Source organism: Canis lupus, chromosome 8 (assembly GCF_011100685.1).
Source record: "Canis lupus familiaris isolate Mischka breed German Shepherd chromosome 8, alternate assembly UU_Cfam_GSD_1.0, whole genome shotgun sequence".
Lineage (NCBI taxonomy): Eukaryota > Metazoa > Chordata > Mammalia > Carnivora > Canidae > Canis > Canis lupus.
Window position 1 is genome coordinate 6,177,150 of NC_049229.1, and position 23,786 is coordinate 6,200,935.

The 23,786-nt window shown below is 39.0% G+C and overlaps 1 long non-coding RNA gene across 1 annotated transcript; it reads left to right on the plus strand.

Moving 5' to 3' along the window:
- Positions 1–16,672: 16,672 nt before the first annotated feature.
- On the plus strand, positions 16,673–22,080 carry LOC119872983. The gene is made up of 4 exons (XR_005362816.1): positions 16,673–16,773; positions 17,110–17,142; positions 19,183–19,332; positions 21,838–22,080. It is a non-coding gene; the product is annotated as an uncharacterized LOC119872983 (long non-coding RNA).
- The last annotated feature ends 1,706 nt before the right edge of the window (positions 22,081–23,786 follow it).

Below are 23,786 nucleotides of genomic sequence, written 5' to 3' on the forward strand. Positions count from 1 at the left end.
TCCCTTTTGTGTATCAAGATCTTTTCAAAAGTGATCTCTAATCCTTATGGCAGTCCACCAAGATAACATTTTGGTAGACCCAATGTGTCTATGAGGGAAGAGATACTTGGAGAAAAGATCTTACCCTGGGTTTCTCTCCTGGCCAGTTATAGACCTGGCTCTGAAATTCCGGCCTCAATGATTCTTAAAAACCAATTGAATTCTCAGCTAGGGAGAGATTCTGTCTCTGCAGTTGTCACCATGACAGTTTCCTTTATAGATGAGGCAAGGTAAATGCATCTTAATATCATTTGGAAAATGTCATAATCATCCAATTCTTTCTGTTCTTTTGTCTTTTTATATTTCCTTAGCTAAGATTCCAATGAGATGTATCCTTTTTAGAAAGCTGAAAGCCAAGAAACAATAAGTATAAATCTAAGTCGGTAAAATAAAACCACTGAATAAAGGAAAAAAGTTAATAAAAAAAGGAAAAACCTTCTCTAATCAGTGAACATATGCTAAATAATGGAGTGTTTTCTATATTGCTTTGGCATAAATTTATTCAAGACTACCATACATATCAAAATATTGTATCTAGGTTATAATGATTGGATTTGTTATAATTGTTTTGAAACTGCAAAAACATACGAAAGCATTTTTTATAATCAGGATGTATACATTGAAAAGAAGTGAGATACTAAATTGATTTTGAAAATAGCTGCTGCTGCTTTTCATATATGATAATACAGTAATAAGATGGAGATTAAAGATTAAGTAAGATTTTTACCAATTTAAAATAATTCTTAATTATTTATGGTGGAGCATTTATAATTACTGATCATTACTTTTAATGAATTTCTTTTTAAATGGAGACTTTTCAAATGACTGCTCTGTTGCCAATACCTGCAGAAAGTTAACCACAAGGTCTTCAGTGCCTCAAAAGATCTAAGAAGAATGACATAACTGATAAAGGGTTAGTATCCAAAATCTATAAAGAATTTATCAAACTCAACTCCCGAAAAACAAATAATTCTGTTAAGAAATGGGAAGAAGACATCAAGGGACATTTGTCTAAAGAAGACATACAGATGACTAACAGATACCCGAAAAGATGCTCAACATCACTCATTATCAGGGAAATACAAATCAAAACCATAGTGAGATACCACCTCACACCTGTCAGAAAGGCTAAATTTAAGAACACAGAAAACAACAAATGTTGGTGAGGATGTGGGGAAAGGGAATACTCTTAGCACTATTGGTGGGAATACAAACTAGTACAGTCACTCTGGAAAACAGTATAGAGGCTCCCCAAAAAGTTAAAAATAGAGGACCCTATGACCCAGCAATTACACTACTAGGTATTTACCCAGAAAATACAAATATACTGAGTCAAAGGGGCACATGCACCCTGAAATTTTCTTAAAAGATTTTATTTATTTATTCATGAGAGTCAACGAGAGAGAGAGAGGCAGAGACACAGGCAGAGGGAGAAGCAGGCTCCACGTAGGAAGCCTGATGCGGGACCCAATCCCAGGACCCCAGGATCACGTCCTGAGCCAAAGGCAGATGCTCAACCGCTGAGCCACTGAGGTGTCCTGCACCCTGAATTTTATAGCAGCATTATCAACAATAGCCAAATTATGGAAAGAGTTCAAATGTCCATCAACTGGTGAACAGATAAAGAAGTGGAATTTTTTTTTATATATGTGGAATATTACTCAGCCATCAAAAAGAATGAAATCTTGCCATCAGCAAGGTCAGGGATAGAGCTAGAGTGTATTATGCTAAGTGAAATAAGTCAGAGAAAGTCAAATGCCATATGATTTCACTCATATGTGGAATTTAAGAAACAAAACAGATGAACATAGGGAAAGGGGGAAAAAAGAGAGAGGGAGGTAAACCATAGGAGACTCCTAACTATAGAGAACAAGCTGAGGGGGTTGCTGGAGGGGAAGTTGGCAAGGGATGGGCTAAATGGGTGATGGATATTAAGGAGGGCACTTGTGATGAGCACTGGGTGCTATATGTAAGTGATGAATGACTAAATTGTACTTCTGAAACCAATATTACACTATATGTTAACCAACTAGAATTTAAATAAAAACTTGAAACAAACAAACAAAAAAATCCAAGAAGAGATGGGCTGTATCAGGTATATGCTTGGTGAGGGGAAATGGGAAATGATTTGCAGTCCCCAATCACAGCATCTAAGGAGGCACAGAAAACTTGGCTCTATTTGAATAATTTAAGTTTTGCCACTTAAGGACTCTGATTCAATGGGTAAAACTAGGAAATAATTACCTCAAGGTCAATGATCCCAAAATGTAGGAAGAAGACAGTGGCATATTAGAATTACCTAGGGATCCTGGGGACATTTTACCAGGCTATTCTTAGTTCTCCAGAGATTTTGGTACACTCACATTCCTGCCAGTAGCTATTTTTTGTCAGAGTGATTCACTATTCTTAACGCTCTGGTATGTTAGAGATGAAAAAGTTATAGCTTATAATTACTAGTCTAGTCACTAGGGAAATGTGTAGCCAAATGAGTGCCATGGGTAAGAGAATCCAGGTTGCAGAAAATGATGCTGATTTGAAGCAGTCTATATCCTTAGTCCATACTCTACAAAGGAGTAATTGACAAAAATAACAGGACACCAGACCCAGAATGAAAGGGCTCAGGCAATTCCCAGCAGTTTGTGTCTCAGGAAACAAAAGATTTTAGAAGACTGAGGGTCAGAAGCTTTCACCACAGACTCAGGACATGTAATTCCCAATTTACCAAATGTTGCAAAGGGGTCCTATAGTATATTTCTGGGCTTGATGGTAGAGAATTAAATATAACTGATTCTGTAAATTGGAATAGCTGAGAAGGGCTGGGAGAGACAGAAACTTAGAGATAAACAATACAAACCCTTGATTATGATCATTACTATGGCAACATAAAATCTCTGGGGAGTAAAATATTATTGTAAAAATGTATGATAGGCCAGAAAATAATGTTTGCTGTCATTACTTCTATACAAAATTTCCCTGGAGGTCCCAGGCACTGCAAAAAGATAAGGTAAAATGGAAATAATTATCATGATTCAAAGGAAAACCAAAATTATTCATTACAGGCAATATGATTTTCTATACAGCAAATCAGAGAGACTCTAGAGATAAATGATGAGAACTAATAAGAGAATTCAACAATGATACTAGATACAAGATAAACACACAAAGAATAGCTGTGTTCCTGAATCCCTGCAACAACCAATCAGAAATATTCCATTCATTAAAGAAACAATAATCATTAGATATGTAGAAGAAAAAATAACAAAAAAAAAATGTGGAAAACATGTATAGAGGAAATTAGTTCAGAAGATAGGCCTAAATAGATGGGGCTATTTACATATACTATCATAAGCATGCCAACTCTTCCCAAATTAATCTCAAAAATCAACCAAAAATTCTGAAAAGGGATATCATAGATTTTGAAGAGCAAAGAAAAGCCAAGAAATGTTTAAAGATAATATTAGAGAGAACTGAAGACTCATTCTACCCTATGTAAAGGCTTACCATTAAGCCACAATAATTTGATAAGGTGTTTTTGGCATAGATGTAGATAAATAAGCCAACAACCCAGAAATTGCACCAAAACAATCAAACTGTACAGACTTAAATAGTTCTCCCCCAACATACATGTCCACCTCAGAATATAAACCTATTTGAAAGTAGCTAGCAGATGTAAACAGTTGAAATGAGGGCATACTAGAGTGGGCTGGGCCCTAAGCCAATGACTAGTGTCCCTATCAGAAGGTCATGTGAGGACAGAGACAGGAGAGAATGCCATTTGATGATGGAGTCAGAGATTAGAGTGATGCAGCTACAAGCCAAGAAGTGCCAAGATTGCTGGCAACAACCAGAAGCTAGGAAGAAGCAAGGAAGTATCCTCCCCTAGAACCTTCAAAAGAGAACATCACCCTACCAACATTTTGATTTAAGAATCCTCACTCTCACAACTGAGACATTTTTTGTTGTTTTAAGCCATGCAGCTTGTGGTAATTTGTTTTGGCAGCCCTAGGAATCTAATACACAAGCAAACACATATACTAGAGATTTACAGGGCTGCCACATTCCATAGCTCCAGGGGACACCATTTACATTATATTCTATATGCTCTAGGATTGTGCCATTCACATAGAATATGATATGAACGGTACTCCCTGAAGTTGCACATACCAACAGCTCTCTTTATATAGGAGAGAGGAGACAATACAAATTAATGTGAAAAAGGTTTAACTTTTCAATGATATGTGACAGAACTGAGGGATACTCATGTGGAAACAGATAAAGTCCAAACCTGGTGTCACTCTATGCAAAACATAAACAAACAAACAAAACTAATTCTAGACAGATGGATGGTCTAGATAAGGAAAGAGAAAAATGTAAATTTTAATTGATAAAGAAAATATTAAATAGCTTTATGGCATTGGGGTTGAGAATTATATCTTAAGCAAAACAAAAGAAATCCAAAACATTATTTTGGTAAGTTTGTTTATATTGAAATTGAAAATTTCTGTATGACAAATGACATCATGAACAAAGTAAAAATACAAGCAACAGAACAAAAGATATTTGCATTATGTATCCCTTATCAAAAAGAAATATATTTAAAGAAACAAATATTAAAGAATTCCCATAAATCAATAGGAAAAGGGAAATTAGGTAAATAAACCAAAAGAAAAAAAATCAGCAAAATATATGAGCAGGTAAGTGGAGAAAAGACATCACATTTATGAAAAAGATGTTTAATATTTTTATGTTGAATAAACCTGCCCTATAGTCCAGTAACCTCACTACTGGATATTTTCACACAGAATACAACACTAATTCAAAGGAATATATGCACCCTTATGTTTATCACAGCACTATATACAATAGCCAAATTATAGAAGCAACCAAATGTCCATTGATAAATGAATGGATAAAGAAGATGTATAATAATAATAAAGAATGAAACCTTGCCATCCACAACGACATAGATGGACCCAGAGTATAATGCTAAATGAAATAAGTCAGAGAAATACAAATACCATATGTTTCACTCCTATGTGGAATTTGAGAAACAAAACAAAGGAGCAAAAGGAAAAAGAGAGAGAAAGATAAGCTAAGAAACAGACTCTTAACTCTTGAGAACAAACTGGTGGTTACCATGGGGAAGATGGGTGGGAAAATCTGAAATGGGTGATGGGGATTAAAGAGTACACTTATCATGATGAGCACTGAGTAATAATATAGATTTGTTGAATCACTATATTGTACACCTAAAACTAATACAACACTATATGTTAACATATACTGAAATTAAAATTTTAAAAACTTTAAAAAAATAAAATAAATTTTAAAAATACATTTTTATGTTTAAAGAAACATTTATTTAAATACATGAAATTCTATTTTATATCCTGAACATTAAGAACAATTAAGAAAAAAAAACAATTAGGAAGTCTGATAGCACTAATAATTTGCTAGCATATGGACACATGCAAATTCTTCCACATTGTTAGTGTATGCCATTTACATCACTGCAACACTTTGTAAGGCCATTTGGCGATATCTGGAAAGTTAAAGGTGTACATTGCCTATCTCCAGCAAATCCACTTTTAGGGGATCCTAGAAGAGTTTGAACAGGGGCATAAGGAATCATATAGATAGAAGGAATTCATTGAGTGCCACTTTGTAATGGGAAAGTACTGTAAACAATATGAATGGTCATCCATAAGGGAGTGGATAAATTTATAACTGAGTATGTATTGTCTGCTTACATGATTATTGTATATTTATAAATGAACTACATTTACATAGAAAAAAATCTCTAAATAATAATATTGATTTTTTAAAGGACGCTGTAAAAAATACATACTGTATAGCATCACCATGTAAAATATTAAATCTTACAAAATAATTCTAAACATTGAAAAAATGTATATTGTTTTTGGATAAATATATATGTTTTAGTGTTATAAACATGGACTGGAAGAATACATACCGAGTTCAGGATAATATTCACTTTTTTTTTTTAAGATTATATTTATTCAGAGAGAGAGAAGAGGCAGAGACACAGGCAGAGGAAGAAGCAGACTCCATGCAGGGGGCCCGACGTGAGACTCCATCCCGGGTCTCCAGGATCACACCCCCGGCTGCAGGCAGCACTAAACCGCTGTGCCACCAGGGTTGCCCTAATATTCACTTTTGAGAAAGATGAGCAAGGAATGAGAATGAGGTGCTTTTTTGAAATGTGTAATATTTTGATTATATTTGTAAAATCTAAATGAAATATAAAAAATATTAACATCTATAAACTCTGGTGTTAGGCAGTACATAGATATGTGATACATAATTTTCTAATCTTTTAGGATGGTTGAAATATTTGGTCAACAAAATAGAGACAAAGAAGAAAAGGAAAAGGAAGAAGAAGATAGGAGGCAAGAGGAAGAGGAGGGAGGAAAGTGGACATGGTCTTTGGACACAAATAGCCCTGCAAGCTAATTGTGGCAAGCCATGTGGTTTAGTAGAAGGAGCTTGGCTGTGGGCTCAGATAGACTAAATTCTAGCTTTTTTCAGCTTGGACAAGTTAACTATTCTAGGACTCCATTCATCCACCTATAGGAGGGACAGATTAAAATTTAACTGACCATGTTCTGTGAAGACTAGGTTATGGGAGGTATCTAAAATGCCCTATGCAGGGTCCACCAGGTACACAGAGTGCTCCATGAATAATACAGCCTCCTCTCTCTCCTTTTAAGCAATGGGAAACAGTAAGTTCTGTGCAGGAAGTATACCACCTTAACTCACCGGATGGAACTCAACTCCTCCTTCTGAGGCAGTCTTTTTTTTTTCTTTTCATCTCAGTAAAAGTAATTTTGAAAAGAGATTAAATGCCTTTGGCATGAACAAAGATGCAGACTATAGAGAAAATTGTAGGGCTTCAGTCTCCACCAAAGTATCCATTATAAAGGTAGGTGAGGAAGTTCCCATGGCTCTGCATTTAAGCTCAAACCACTTATTTAAGGAGATCATGGCACAGGCCCTTCACCTTTGGTTGTTAATGACCTTACTTTGAAGTACTGAATGGAACACGCGGTAGGGTCAATTGCAGACTCAATGACAAGAATTAAAGCGCAAAGCTCCCTAATGAGATCTGTGCTTATTCCTTGTGGTTCAAGGAACACTGTGGTTAATAGTTTACAGCCTACAGGGTCAAACCCCTTGCAGAAGCAGAGTTAACTTAGGCATTCCCTGGGCTGTATAAACAACACTGTCTGTAGTAGAAAGCTTGACCCTCCTTTTATCATGCCAGGAAATTCTTGGAATGTAGCCACTGTCTGATATTTATGGTTCCATAAGCATTTGACTCTGAAAAGTCTCTAATTCTGGAAAACGGCCACTGATCAGTTGTTAATGCACAAGCAGTAGGAAAAAAGTCACCCCTTAAAAGGAGAGAGAGGACAAAAGGAACAGCTTGTGAGGCTAAAAGTATGACAAGTATGACGTCTACCTATACAGGAAGTGTATATGCATCTTTAATACATACATACATACATACATACCAAGGTCCTATATATGTATTTCCACATATAGACACGAAAATGGTAAAACACATGCTTAAACATATAAAAAAATTTTAATTTTCTTTTGTATAAAAAATTTTGGCATATAATATTTATCAAAATAGTAGAATAAGACAGCCTAAATTTACATAGGCTTCTGTCCCTGTGTAAACTTACTTTTTTGAGCTCTTTGGGCTGAAAGGAACCTTGAGAAGTCCTTTCATCCATTTTCCTCTTTGCATTAACAAGGATCTTCAGGGAAACCCAGAGCATTGTTCACCTTATCGTTTAAAAAAAAGAAAAAAGAAGATTTTTAAAACTTCCTTGGATATATGTATCTCCATGTCTAAAAAAAAAAAAAATCATCCATTTTGAAATTCCTTACCAATCCTTTCTAAAGGATTTTTAAATTAAGCAAAGAGAATCACATAAGATACCTAATAACTGAATCAGAGGTAGTGGTTTCATACATTTTCCAAACATCTTGTCTCCAAGGTAACCTGTTCCTTCCTGACAGGCTGGAGGGCTAGAGACAAGTGAGAAGATGGAAACATGATGAAGTCGCATCCAAGGATGAGGTGGCCACTGGCTGATGGATCGATTCCGACAAGAATAAAACAATTCATAGAAATCAATGTCAGTGGCCTGCAGGTGCATCTCAGAATTGCTGCTGTGCTGGAGATGAGTTGCAAACACTGCATTCTTTTCTCAGTAACACTAACATCCAGTAGTCAGATACTACCTTTTAAGCCTGAACTCCTTGGGTTGGGGGGTGCCTGAACTCCATAATAAAGTCACCCAGAGATCTTCAGCAGATTATTCTGGTCTATATAATCCAGGCAGGTGATGAAGAAATCAGAGGCATATTGGTGGAAATAACTGGTATCTTGCTAGGAATTTCTGGTATTATTCAAGGAAATGTAGAATCTCCTTTCCAAGAGTATTTGAAAATATCCCACCATACAGGATGCTGTCATCCAGGAAGTGGCCCAAGTTTGAGCAGTGGAGACTGGTTATAATAGTACTGTTCAAGGTGGAAACCACCCCAAACCTGGCCCCGTGTCATGCATTCAGCACTTTTGGCAAGTTAAAAGACCCAGGCAGGGTTTGTAAGATAAAGATACTCAGTTCTCAACCCAGCAATTAATGAATTTATACACGTTGCCCCTTTTCTCCTTCAGGGCAGCCTCCAGTACAACCCCTGTGTCTCCTTCCTAACACCTTACTCCTACCTGCACTACCACCAGCAATGTGAAGACACAGAGCTCCCAGTCTGAGTGAGTTGGGGCATCCTGGAGACAGCTGGCCTACAGAGGCAGAAAACTCAATAATACCAGCTCCTATTTCCGGGGAAGCCACTATATACCTACATACTGGACACTGGGCTGCATGTCAATATTTCATAAGATCCTAATAAGGGAGTATTATCATTATCCTTTTTAAAAAGATTTTATTTACTTAAGAGATAGCATGAGTGTGGGGAGGAGCAGAGGTAAAGAGACAAGCTGATTTTGAGCTAAGTGTAGAGCCTGATACAGGGCTTGAGACCATGACCCTGAAATCATGCTCTGAGTGAAATCAACAGTCTGAAGATCAACTGAGCAACCCAGGTGCCCCTATTATTATTTTCATTTTAAGAAGAAGGAAACTGGGACTTAGAGAAGAGAATTTATTGAAGGATATGCAGTGAATAAGAAGAGCTGGAAACCTAACCTTGGAACTTTTACCTTGAAATTCATACTCTTTTTTTTTTAATATTTTATTTATTTATTCATGAGAGACAGAGAGAGAGAGAGAGACAGAGAGACAGAGACACAGGCAGAGGGAGAAGCAGGCTCCATGCAGGAAGCCTGACGTGGGACTCAATCCCGGGACTCGAGGATCACCCCCTGGGCTAAAGGCAGGCGCCAAACCACTGAGCCACCCAGGGATCCCTGAAGTTCATACTCTTAATACCATATTCTACTGCCTAAATTTATTTATTTATTTATTTATTTATTTATTTATTTTTTAATTTTTATTTGTTTATGATAATCACAGAGAGAGAGAGAGAGAGAGAGGCAGAGACACAGGCAGAGGGAGAAGCAGGCTCCATGCACCGGGAGCCCGATGTGGGATTCGATCCCGTGTCTCCAGGACCGCGCCCTGGGCCAAAGGCAGACGCCAAACCGCTGCGCCACCCAGGGATCCCTACTGCCTAAATTTAATAAGACTGCCACCAGCTAGATGTGGAAAGTCAGGCCAAAGTCTCTCTGAATCTCAACCTTTTTATGCATAAAAAAACCTCTTCTTTTTTTCAAGTGAATTTTAAGAAGTCTATGTGACACACCCCGGCTACTTACTGGCATTAATAAGCAAAGGAAGAAGGAGGGGGAAAGGTAAAGGACTTAAGAAAGAAAGATGAGAGCTAAGAGTGTGAGGGTGAGAAAGGGCCTTTGTTATGTTAATGAAGGGGCTTTGAAAAGCTCTAGATCACCTAAGTGGAGGCTGGTCATCAGAGGAACCAAGTGATTAGAGGGTTGGAACTTTCATTCCCATCCCCCTAACCCCCAAGAAAGAGAGAGGGGCTGAAGGTTAAATCAATTGCCAATAGCCAATGACTTACTCCATGTTGTCTACATCATGAAGCTTCCATAAAGTCCCAAAAAGACAGGGTTCAGAGAGCTTCCGGGGGATGAACACGTGGAGGTGCTGGGAGAATGGCCCACCTGGAAAGAGCATGGAAACTCTGAGCCCTTTCCCCATACTTGTCCTGTGCATCTCCTCTATCGGGTTGTTCCTGAGTCATAGCCTTTCGTAAGAGACCATAAACCGAAGTTCTAGTAAGTAAAATGATCATCTGAGCTCTGAGAGCTGCTCTAGCAAATTAATCAAATCCAAGGTGGGGGGTCATCAGAACCTCCAATCTATAGTGGTCGGTGAGAAGCACAGATGCCTGGGCTTGCAACTGGCATCTGAAGTGGTGGTGGAGCACTCAGGTGAGCCTGAGACCTCAACCTGTGGAATCCGAGGCTATTTCTGAGTAGATTGTGTCAGAATTCAGTTGCACTATGGGAAACCCAGCCAGAGTCCACAGAATTGCTCACGTATTGGTGTGGAGAAGTGCCTCCTAACTACATACATACACTGGAATTGGGTCCGAAGAGCACAGAAGACCATTCCTAGCAGTGGGGATGCTATATACAAAAGCCCTCAAAACAGGAAGAAGTATGAAAGTGAGAGGCACGAGGCTGGAGGGTTCTGGAGGTTATTCTAGGGAGTTTTTGGGTGCAACTCTATCCCATCCTACTAATTCAAAAGATATTGATCTATTGCCTAAATTTATCAATACTAACAAGATTCTTGGAAACAGTAATGAAAAGTGTCTGATGTAGAAACCTAGAGATGTAGAAATTGATTGAGGGGGAGTGTGAAAATGCTTGGGGAAAGCTCAAGTTTTAAACAGTTTAAGTTATTACTGTGAGCAGTGTTTGGGGGAGGGGAGGTGCTTTGTTTTGTTTTGTTCTTGCCCTTCTCTCTTTCACTGGAGGAAATACGCAGCCTGAGGTGGCTGGTGGTAAGGCATGTTATTCCAAGAAGGACCCCTGAAGGTTGCGTGGAGCTCTAATGCCAGGCTCCTAAAATCTTCATTAATTCATCCAACAAAGTTTTATTAAACGTGTGGCAGTCACCGACACCAACTGGCCTTGTGATCCTTGCTAATGATACCCTGTTATTTTGTGACATTGTATTCTCTGCCCCAAACAGTATGCTCAATTGCACAATTCCCCAGCCTCATTCCCAGGCAGGGAAAACCATATGACCCATATGGAAAACCATCTGACCCAACAAGACATAAAGGGAAGGTATCTGGGGAAAAGAAGGCTTACCTAATACTAAAGTGCCTTGCAAACCTCCAACTATAGGGGACAGAGCTGACTGAGGCCCCATCTGCTACACTGTAAAATTTATCTCAGTGTTTCCCAGGAGTCCATGCTATCCCTGTCTGCTTCCAGATCACAACCCAATCCATCAGGGATATTCTTGGGAGACTGGAGACTCCTGACAGGTAACTGTGACCAAGGGCTCCCTGACACTCTTGCCAAACCGGATTACAATCTAAAACACACCCAACCAACTTTCCTTCTCTCTCTTCTACTCGAAGCAGACTTGTATTGTGACCTGACAACTCTCCTACACCCCTTTTCCCACATTCTCTTACAGACATTTCATGGTGAATCCAGTTTTGGCATCTGCTTCTCACAGGACCCAGACTAACACAGAAAGTATGTAACGTATATTGTTCTAAGGAAATCTCCAGGATATATTGTTAAATGAAAAAAATCAAGATTCTGAACAGTATGTAAAATGTGCTACCTCCTGTATCAAAATGACGAGGAAATAAGAATATTATGAATGTGTATTTGGTTTTGAATGCAAATAGAGTAGTTATTTATGATGGTGAGTTGAGTAGGGCCTGGAAAACAGATGGAAAATGGAGAAGAGAGGGAGAGATTCTCTATATTTTTATACACTTTTTGTTTTTAACTAAGTGACAATATTATGTATACCTTTTCTTTTTAAAGGATAAAAGAGTCAATGTCTTAAGAAACTAATACGGATTTTCTGGGTTCTGGTTGCTCTGGAACATGTGACACATATTCTTAATAAGGCAATTTAAGAGTCGGAAAAGCTTTTTGTAAGCTATAAGAAGACATCAATTACTCAATGCCGTTGCATGCTAGAGCCCCAAAGCAGCAACACTCCCTGAGAAGCTGAGAAAACTATTTAACACCCTTCTAACAGGATTCCGCCACCACTCACGGTACACACAGCCACGTCAACAGAGCCTCTATTCAGAATCTGAAGCTAACATCTTCTGAATCGATTCCTGCTTATAACTTTAAATATGTGGTCATATAACCTTTCATTCTGATCCACAAATCCTAAAGATGGCAGGTTTCATGATGACCTGTGTTCATTTCCACTCCAAGGAGGAGATTGTGTAACAAGAAGCAATGCTGTTTCCCCTGGTGGGCACACCGTCAGGAGCTGTAAGATGGGCTTTCTCAACCACCTCAAACCGGCTTGCAAGACTATGATACTTGTAAGAATGGATGTCAAATTATTGATAAAAATGCTTTATTAATAATATTGCTAAAAGTTTTATTAAGGCTTGATAAATATTCAGTGGTAGTGTTTGGAGAAAAAAAAGTGTTTATGGTCTTCTGTGCCATTTCACATTAGGATTGATGGGAAAAAAATATTTGATTGGGGGAAATGGGGCAGATAACGTATATTGTCAAGCTTAAATCTTTCAAAATTTCAGTAATTCATCTAGTATATTTGGGAAAAGAGACTGTAGATGGTTTTAATAGCAATGGTATAGGAAATTTAGACTACAATTACTCTGTTTTTCAACCCTCTAAAAGTTATCCATCTGTTTCCAAACAGGAATCCTATATATTATAAAGTAGCTGTGTTCTGTGAAGAAAATTTTACCATCTGGAGCTCATTTCCCTATTAACTCTGGTGAGAACTTTAGATGGTTTTTGAGATGGTATTGGGAATAAGGGCTACTCTTTATTGAGCTTCTACTATGTTCTAGGCCCTATGTTAGAAACTTTACATATATTATGTCCAAATTTCATAACTATATTATGAACTAGGTATTATTTTTCCTTTTTTTAAAAGATGAAGTTCTGAAATCAAGTAACCCTGATGGGGCAGAACAAGATTCAAACTCAGGGCAATCTGGCAGCAAAACTTATACTCTCTCCCCCATGCTAGTCGCCTTACAGCACAGACAAGGGGCACCCCTTGTGATATGTGGCAGATACTGTGAGATACCCCTCACAGTATCTGCCACAAAACATATGACGGGAAATTGTTAGTCTCCTTGGTAATTGTTTTTTATTCTCTAAGCACAGAATTCACCCATCTATCCAGAAGTTGTCCTGACAATTGTATTTCTTTCCACCCCAGTTGGATTTGTGGTGGATCCAGGGAAGCCCAGCGGGTGGATGCATCCTTCCATGTCATTTGGGTAATATTTTCCAGCCAGATTAGAACCAGTACCACTGAGTCTTACTCTTTGAGGTGAGGCCTCCACATTGTAGGGAAGACAGCCCTACAGGATGACTTTCTCCACCAACATCGGAAAACAAATGTTCCCCGGGCAAGGCTGTTCAGCACACCTCGTGGGCATCACCATGGCCCAGCTCTGGTTAATACCCACCACGGCTTCCAAGGAAACCTCAGTTGGTGATGTTAATAAGAGCCCCAGAGAGTTAAAAGCACAGGAATGAAATACCTTAGAATTCCACTGTTGGGACACTGGAGACCTTTATATGGTATTTCACTTAAAATTTTACTATATAACACGTTGATACATGGCAATAAGAAAGAAAACACAATCCAGAAGATGTGTTCAACATGAAAACTAAGCACATTGGTAATTATTTTTTTGCATATCCTTCTATCTTAAACTCTGTAATCATGTATAAAGACATGTTCTTCATATAATACTCATTATTCTCCATCTTTTCACTTCACGATCTTTGAGATTTTGCTATATAAATGCATAAAAATTGCACCAGTCAAGGTTGCCGGTCATAAGCAACAGAAATCTGTCTGATTGAAACAGATGACATTTATACAAATTAAAATGAACACTTTCAGAATTGAGAATGCCTGAGTACTAGGCACAAGGCCCTCCCCACAGGGGCATTCTGAAACTTCCCTGTGAAGCTGGCTACTTTGCTCAAAGCCCCACTGCAGGGTGCTTGGGGCCAGCAGGACTTCCTCAGGTGACATCTCTGAGGCTGCCCAGGCACCATTCCTCCTCCAGAAACATTGCCTCTGCTGCCCATGCAGGAAGAATGAGCCGTCACCTCTATCACCTGTCTTGTCAGAATGGACTCTTCAGTCCTGCTTCTTGGCCACACAAGCTTCCACTTGAGAGTCTATGGTTGTTTGTTCTGAATGGAAGAGTCTAAGATGGGTGCCCACATCACAGTGAAGGGAAACTTTCCAGAAACCACAAAAAGCCACAGCCCCTTACTGGTGAAGATCTTTCCCCCAAATTATTATTTTTAAGGCGGTGTCACTGGGAACATATTGCTTTCAAGTCAGGGACTGGCTGTATACCTTAAAGGCTGGATTCCTGGAGAATAGCTGGGGAAGGCAGGAAAATGAGATTTCTATTGTTGAATCTAACATTTAGCCCTACAATGGGAGTAATTCTGCATAAAAGTGTCTCCCTTATAAAAGCTCTCCAATTATTATCATAATTTTATCTCCTTCCAACCTTCTAAAGTGGGAAAATGAGGAGACATAAGACTGCGCCAGCTCAACAGCAATACCTATAATTTAGCATTTCTCATCATGTGCTTTGACATCAACAAAATATGTAAAATTGGGCAAATAGAGAGAGATGCCTTCATTTAAGGTGGAGTTGTGTTTGCAACATGCATGCAAGCATCCAGATTGGGTGCAGGGTGCTCATAAATCAGTGTGCTCAAAGTGAGGTTCCCAGGCCAGCAGCATGAACATTACCTGGCAACTTAATAAAAATGCAAATTCTTTTTTTTTAAGATTTTATACATTTATTCATGGGAGACACACACACGGGGGCGGGGGGGCTGCAGAGATACAGGCAGAGGAAGAATCAGGCTCCACGCAGGGAGTCTGAGGTGGGACTCAATCCAGGGTCTCCAGGATCAGGCCCTGGACTGAAGGCGGCGCTAAACCGCTAAGCCACCCGGGCTGCCCTAAAAATGGAAATTCTTGAGGCCCACCCTAGCAAGTCCCCCAGATCCACTTGTATTTATTCATTCATTCATTCATTTTTAAGATTTATTTATTTGAGAGAGAGCTAAAGCACGATCAAGCAAGGGAAGTGGCAGACGGGGAAGAATGGGGAGAGAATCTCAAGGAGATGCCCCTCTGAGCACAGAGCCTGACTTGGGGCTCAGTCTCATGACCCTGAGATCATGACCTGAGCCAAAACCAAGAATCCCATGCTCAACTGACTGGGCCACCCAGGCACCCCAACAATCTACTTTATTATTTTTTTAAAGATTTTATTTATTTATTTATTTATTTATTTATTTATTTATTTATTTATTTATTATTTATTTGAGGGAGTGAGAAAGGGGAAACCCCAGGGGAAGGAACAGAGGGAGAGGGAGAAGCAGGCTCCCGCTGAACAGGGAGCTCCAACCCAGATCTCGGGGGACCATGACCTGAGCCAAAGGCAGATGCTTAGCCCACTGAGCCACCCAGGCACCGGAACAGTCCACTTTAAAGAGACTTCCAGGTGATTCTAATGCAGGTTAAGGTTTAAGAAGTGGGCTGTGTAGAGAAAAGCTGCCGTATTTCAGCTGTTATCCCTCCTATGGCACTCTCTGAATGCAAGTGGCCTTGCAGAAGACAGAGAGCTCCCTGCCCCCCAAAAGCAGCCCAGGTAATGATAGTGCCTTGGATAAGCTTGCCCTCCCTAGGACTCAGGGTAAATTGCCAAAGCAAATACCTGGAGTGAATGTGACTTTCACCCAAGCTCTTGAAAGTTTTGCTGTGGCTTTAACTCTGACATACCTATTTAAGAAGGGGGAGTTCAATGCATGTCTGTTTACACACCCACATACGTAACTATGTCCATCAGTAAAACCACCTGCAGAGCAGAGCTGTCCAAGGGAAGTGAAAGATTTGCCTCCATTAAATTTGCTCACTGTGTTGCAACTGTATTTTTGGACTTCCCTTATCACAGCGTGACGTCCATTTGCACAACCACATTTTTTCAGTGACTGGAAAGTGATCGCCACAGCTTGGCAGCCTATCCTGCCGCACGATCATTTATTTCTCACAGCACTCCATCCTGGACGTTCTCATTGAGCACAGAGCCTTTGAAGTCCATGGTGCATATAATTCAGCTGACAGTGGATTGGATTGGAGTCCATCTAAATAAAGCCCAAGCCTGAGCAGGCATCAAAATATCTTCCCCATAATTGGCAAGCACTATTATTCTACTGAACTTTTTTTTTTTTTTCAAGAGAGACATTTTCTTGGCTACATATTTTATCGACTTTTGCTATAATGATTTTCTCTTTACTTTTGAAGGTGTTTTGTTTTTTCTGAGTCAAAATCTTCTTCCACTCTAACAAGCTCTCCAACTTTGCCTCGGTTTATGTTTACCGATTTGCCCACTGGAAGAAAACAGGTAATATTTTAAATAATTTCTCAGGCTTTTTGACCTATGAAGATCGCTTTGGTCTCCCTTGAGCTTTTCCATCTAATTTGCTTAAATCCTTTTTAAATTGGGGTTCATTTACTTAATGTTCGATGTCTGCATTGACTTCCTAAAGCTAATTTCAGAAGGCAGGGGCAGTTCCAGGAGAGAGCTTCTTCTCTGAATGGCCCTATAAAAATGAGAGAGGACTGGAGGGAAATTTGGAAACATGGAGACCAGGGATGCTAATTTATTGTAATGGTAATGTAGTAAACACCGAAAAAGCCACAACAATAACCCATGGCTTTCTACTTCTTCCCTTCACAGACGCAAAGTTAGGATATGAAACATTCTGCCTATGTGAGTATGTTTAACTCTGTGTTGCAATATAAGTAAACCGAGCCTAAGAAACACCTGGGGTAATTTAATAATAAAGCAGGACACAGAGGATGCTAACAGTTGGCACTAGGGCATAAAAACACAGAGAATATAAAATGTAATAGCAATTTCAAAATGTAATACAATTGCATGAAAATGCAATTAAATCAGGTTGGATAAATAGCTTCCAGGATATAATAGCAAGAAGAGAGAGTTCATTTCAATGAAGTGAAAATGGCAAAAAACTGAATAAATAATTTAAAGCTGGAAATGAAAAAAGTTCCGCGTGGAGTTTAGGAGACAATTGAGCTCCTGTGACCTTGTGCAAGTCGGTTAACCTCCTGAGGCTTTATTTTCCTTATTAGGAGAAGGAGGGGACATGAGGGAGGGTTAGACTATGTGATCTTAAAGGTCTATTCAAGTTCTAAATTCCCCTCCTGGGCATGGGAGGGAATGGAAATGTAGGGCATCAACACAACAACATTAGTGGCTCTGGAAAAAAAATGCACTTACACAAACTGTAAATTTGGGTTTCATATGAAGCATTGATTTTTTCTGCTGAGATTTCTTGTTATTTTTTACAAAAATAAAAGATAAGAACAAATGCCTGCAATGGCTGGATTTCCCTGTTTCCATCTTAGTCTGGCTACAGTTTTCCCTTATCTGGGGTTACAAAAAAGGCAGTCTGCTTACAGATAAAACAACTCATGTGGATAATGTGGATAATGCTATGCTGAAGTTTTGGGCTCACTTATTCTCTTCCCTTTCTACCCTTCTGCCACGTTTCATTCACCTGATCCCCCCAGGGTAGGAAAGTTAGCTGGGTGCTAATCAGTGGACAAGGAAAGGGGAACCGTATGTTATTGCAACCTGAATGGATCATGGATCATGGGTCAAGCAAGCAAGGATTCCAGTGAGGGTTGTTAAGAGATATAATTCATTTAACTACAAAGACATGGTGAGGGAAAGAAATGCCCTCACGCAACACATAGACATCAATCACAGAGGCTAAGGGAGAAATGTGTTTATAATGCTTATTTATAATGGAGGATAGTCAGCAAAGGCAGGGAGGGGCAAGCCGCAACCTCCACCCCCACCCCCCATCCCAAGAGGAAACTACCTTTAAAAGGAAAAAGACCTCATCCTATTATTCTACACCACTCTGGAAGGAGTCCTCCACATTTTCCCACATGAGCAACTACTTGATAGGTAGATAAGCAAGGGAACAAAACCTGATTGGGTTTTTAGAAGGTTAATCATATTAAAATAGCTCGCCACAATCTCATAAAAACTCCTAGACTTAGAAACTCCAAAGGCAGTCCTCTAAGGTCCCCTCTGCCTTCCAGAGCTTTGTACTATTACTCAATAAACCTTGCTTGGCTGCCCACTGCTTTGTCTGGTCTACCTCTACATTCTTCCAAGGGATGTGACCAAGAACTGTGGGCACTAGAGGAAAAGAAATCCTGAAACATTTATATAAATCTATGGGATCTTGAGAAAAAACAAAGAGGTGTCTTTTGGGCCATATTATGCTTTAATAGAAATAAAAAAAGCAATCAGTTCTTTGTTCTTCATTGTCACTTGAGGATAGATTGACTTGAGAAGGATTTTCTACCCTTCTCTACTCCCAAGTAGCTAATCAGCAAACATGAAATTTAAGCCCAAACTCTGTAAATGAAAGGCTGTTGGCTATGTCCAATGGTTTAATACTTCAATTCCTGATTAAAAATGCATCTATTTTTCAGTTATGTGATGATTCTAACTGCTGAAGATGATTTAGTACCATTAATATTTTCTTCTTCATTGAAGAAAGACAGAGGGTATACTGGAGATGGACGTCACTGCAAAACTATAGGGAAGAGATTGGGTGATGAATCCTGACATCAGACTATCTGAGTTTGAATCTGGTCTGTCACCAGCTAGACCTCAAGACCTGACCTGTGCTTCCCACATGTCTGTACTCACCTGTCTTTGTCCCACATTTTTCCTTAAGCTCCTCTTCCATATTCTCTCTTAATTCAGGCAAATGGAAAGTGAAAACCACCCCTTGAGTTGTAGTGGCGTCCCTGACAAGACCTTCAGCTGGCCCAGACCACCCAGACAAGTTGGAGAGAACTCACATTAGTTTGGATATAGGTTCCATGCCTAGGTATCAGTGTCCTCAAATATAAGGTTGGTAATATTAACAATAGCACCTTTCCCATAAATTTATTGTGGTGATTAAATGAGCTGCTAGAAGGCAGATGTTTGGAACTGTGCCTAGAACATAGTTAATTACCCTGTGTGAGCAATTATCAGAATAAAGAGGCTTTGGGAGGAGTTAACAATAGCAATAAGAATCGTCCTGTATCTTAATTCCAAGACTCAAATAGTTCTGAATTATGTGCAAAAGTCACAATTACGAAATATCTGTCTAATATCGTGTCCTTCTAGACACATATTCCCCATCCCCAGTTGTATTATAGATTATTTGCAAAGGAGTTTGAAAAGGAATCCTATGAGCATATATTAGGAGCTATTGTTGGTGTTTTGCTTATGGGAACCAGACTGGGGAAATTATAGTACATTCCCAACAGAGACACTTGAGCTTGCCTGGTTCTTTTCAGGAGGCAATAACATACTCAGGTTACCAAGGATTACAGGAGTTAATCTTACAGGAACACAAGGAAGAAATACAGCTCAGGAAGATGTCTAGTTTTAGAAAACAGAGCTTATGAAGAACTGAATCATCATTCAGAACAGAACAGTAGTCTAGAGGTCTCCTTTTCTCGACTCAGCTTCTCTAGCTCCAATTTCTTTTTCCACTTATTTTCACTACTAATTGAAAATCCCCACAAAATACAATTAGTTTAGTTACGTTTTGTTTGTGTGCTCTGCTTTTGTAGGAGTAAATGCATCCCTTGGACAGTATTTCCAATCCAAAGCCTCCATAATTTCCCCCTCTACCTTGTTCATAGTCTTAAATTCAGTCAGTAGTCCCTGGTCTAATTGGTTGTGCTCAGTAAAAGAGTCTTGTGGTATAAAGCCCAGCAAGTCATATGCAAAGAATGGCTCCCTTGTTGAATTGTTCAGAAGGTGGAGATGTGAGTGTGGCAGATATTCATAATGTCATAAAACACCTTTCTAGTGTGAGACCCACAGCATTTTTGAGAGTTTGAACTCAAATTAGGTGCCACATCTTACCTTATTGATCGTGATAGGCCAAAAGGCTAATATAACTGGCCTATAAATTATTTCTAATTCCTCACTATTTTGTTTATTTCTCCAAGGCCACAACTAACTGAAGTAGGTGCCATGGCACTAAAACTAATGAAGAAAAAAAATCCTAATAGCAGTAGCAGGAAGGCTTTGATGCAGATGAGTTATATAGGATTTTACAAAATGTATAAACCAAGATAAGCTAAGTTAGTAAGCCAAAAATAGCTAAATTACTCCTAAGTACAAATAAATATTATTATGAAGAAGGTTCTTTTCAAAAGAAAAAATCTGCCTCTTAAACAAGTCGAAACTTTGAAGTATAGGAAAAGCCAAAACAAACAGACAAACAAACAGGTGCAGGTTGTGCCCATATTACTAATAAGGTTACCTTTCCAGGTTTCACTTGTGTTCATCTCTGAACCAAGTTTCACAGGGTTTCAAGATATGCAAAACTCATGAGATTTGTCCAACTCAGCGAAAAATTTACACACATGAAGATACTGAGTATTGTCACACTGAATTTGTAATTTATAATTATATTATGAATAAGTACCTACATGAGCAACATAGTTTGTGAATTCTCTAGGACAGTGATTTTCAGTCCTAGCTCTAGCTTAGACTCACCTGAAAAGCTTTTAAACCGTGATGATGGCAGGAATATATGATTTAATTGATGTGAGGTAGTTCCAGACATTGGTATTTTTATTAAATGGGAACATTTATCAAAGTTCTCTAGGATTCTCACATGCAACCAGCACCCAGTGAAGCAGAGGGGATTCCTGTGTGCCAGAAGAGCCTGAGAAGACTGCCAGAAAAGGTTTTAGAAAAGACCTTTAAAGGATCTTCTGGATATAAAAGAGGCAAAGTCTATTCTAAGACAAGGAAAGTTTGAGCAAAATTGAGATTCATGTTGGGATAAGTGATTTGTTTTGTGACTATGTGAGGTAGTTACAGTGGAGCAGGATAATAGAGAAACACAAATAACAAATTGAGAATTTGGAGTTTAACAAACAAACCAGGGAGGCTAAAGGAGAGACAGTAGAGGCCTTCAAAGAAAAAGCCAACAAGACTCTGGAACTGGTTAGATATAGTTGCTAATGGACTGAGACATCATCAATTACTATTGCTTTGAAGTTTATGAAACATTTTTTCACTCTGAGGGACTCTCTGATTCCACTCAAAGCTCAAAAAATATATATAGCAAGTTAATGTTTGTACACCTAGAGCATTTAGTTAATGCTTGGCCACAATGTCACCCCTGGCTGGTGGGTTCTACTCTGAAACAGAGTATACCCAGTCTATGAAGTCTTTAATAGGGGAGTCAGGAAATAAAAAATAAATTATAGTCATTTCCTATCTTTCAAGTTCATCTAAAATGAGTAATATCTGTACTATACATCATGTACAAGGACATATTCTTTCTTGAAGCTTTCTGTGTCATTTATAATTGAACTTCTATTTGGGTGGCTTTTGGTCTAGGTGCAATATCAGAAGACAGCAATCTCATCTTTATGAAAACCTTGAAATTGTATGATAGAAGGGAAGTAGCAATGGATTTAAATCAAGTTCTCTCATCAAATAACTGTCTGGACTCTGAGCCACCCAGTTAACCTTTTGGGACTTCAATTTCCTCATCTGTGAAATCAGGAAAGTGACCCAGATGATGTCTAACAATCTTTCTAACTCTAAAATTCTATGATCCATTTGCTCCCCTAAATTCTCTTTCACTGGGGGTTAAAGGTTTCGAAAATAAATATTCTTTGGCTTATCTACTTCTCTTAACATTTTTTTTATCTCCCAGAATTTCTGTTTTCTTTATGTTTAACATATGTAAAAGCAAATATTGTATGAGTTTACTCAGTGTACTCAAGGGACCTGAGATCAGGGTCATCTCAAAACTTTCCACAGTAAACAGTCAGTTGTGCTGCCACAGCCATTGTTCCAATCTCATCAATATCTCCTTTTCTGGTACAGTCAGAAGCTAAGAGTACATGCTCTAGAAATGCCATTCCTTCTGATTTTCCATTTAGGATTTTTCTAGGTGTTCCTTCCCTGCCAAGTATTTTCCGGGTCCCATGAAAACAAAAATATTGCCTTCATTCAAATAGCAGGAATTTTTGACACTCATTGCCTGGATTGTGACAAAGAAAAGGATAAAAAAACTGGAGTTGAAAAGACAGAGTACAGCAATCATTCAGAAATGTTTACCATGACCATAATATAGTACAGTTAGAGCATTCTTACCGTATAACTGCCAAAGTGATTTGGGCCATTGAAAGTATAATAGTGTGATATTGTAATTTGTAATAAGCAATATATGTTTGACAGAGCTCCTAAAACCCTTGGCATTTCCTAAGTGAAGTAAGAGATAAGGGTGCTTTTTGACAGGTAGACAGAGGATGGGGTAGGGGGGCTTGTTGCCAGGAGAACCACCAGGTAATTAGAGGGTTGGGAGTTTCAATCCCACCTCCCACCTTCACTTTCACACCCTTAACCCCTGGGAAAGAAGGGGAGAAGGACTAGAGATTGAGTTCAACAACTAATGGCCAATGATTTAATTAATCATGCCTGTGTAATGAAGCCTCCATAAAAACCCAAAAGGACAGTGTTTGGACAGTTTCCAGACTGGCATACGTGGAGATTTTGGCAGAGTGGTGCCCTGGACAAGGTACAGAAGCTCCAAGCTCTTTCTATGTACTTCACCCTATTTACATTTTCATCTGGCTATCGATTCATATCCTTTAACATCCTTTGTAGTAATCTGGTAAATAAAATGTTTATCTGAATTCTGAGAGTCACTCTAGCAAATCAGTTGCACCTGAAGAGGGGTGTCATGAGAACCTCCAATCTGTAGCCATATGGTCAGAAGCATAAGTGATAACCCAGGTTTGCATTTGGCATCTGAATTGGAGGACAATCTTTTGGGATTGAGCCTTTAACCCACGGAATCTGATATTGTCTCCTGGTAGATAGTGTCAGAATTGTGTTGAATTGTAGAACACCCAGCTGGTGTCTAGAGAATTGTTGGGCGTGTGGAAAACCTTACACACACAAACACATACACACATGTGCACACACGTTGAAATAGGTGATCAGAACTATTATAAGGAGTAATGACAAGTTAGGTCATGCTGAGTTACGAAACCCCATAATCGGGGCAGCTCAGGTGGCTCAGCAGTTTAGCACTGCCTTCAGCCCAGAATGTGATCCTGGAGACCCGGGATCGAGTCCCACATCAGGCTCCCTGCAGGGAGCCTGTCTCTCCCTCTTTCTCTGTCTCTTTGTGTCTCTCATGAATGAATAAATAAACCTTTAAAAAAAATAAAAAATAAAAACGAAACCCCATAATCAACAACAAAGGTTTCTTTCTTGTTCAATCTACATATACTCTGCATATCATTTGCATACGAACAGCCAGGCCAACAAAG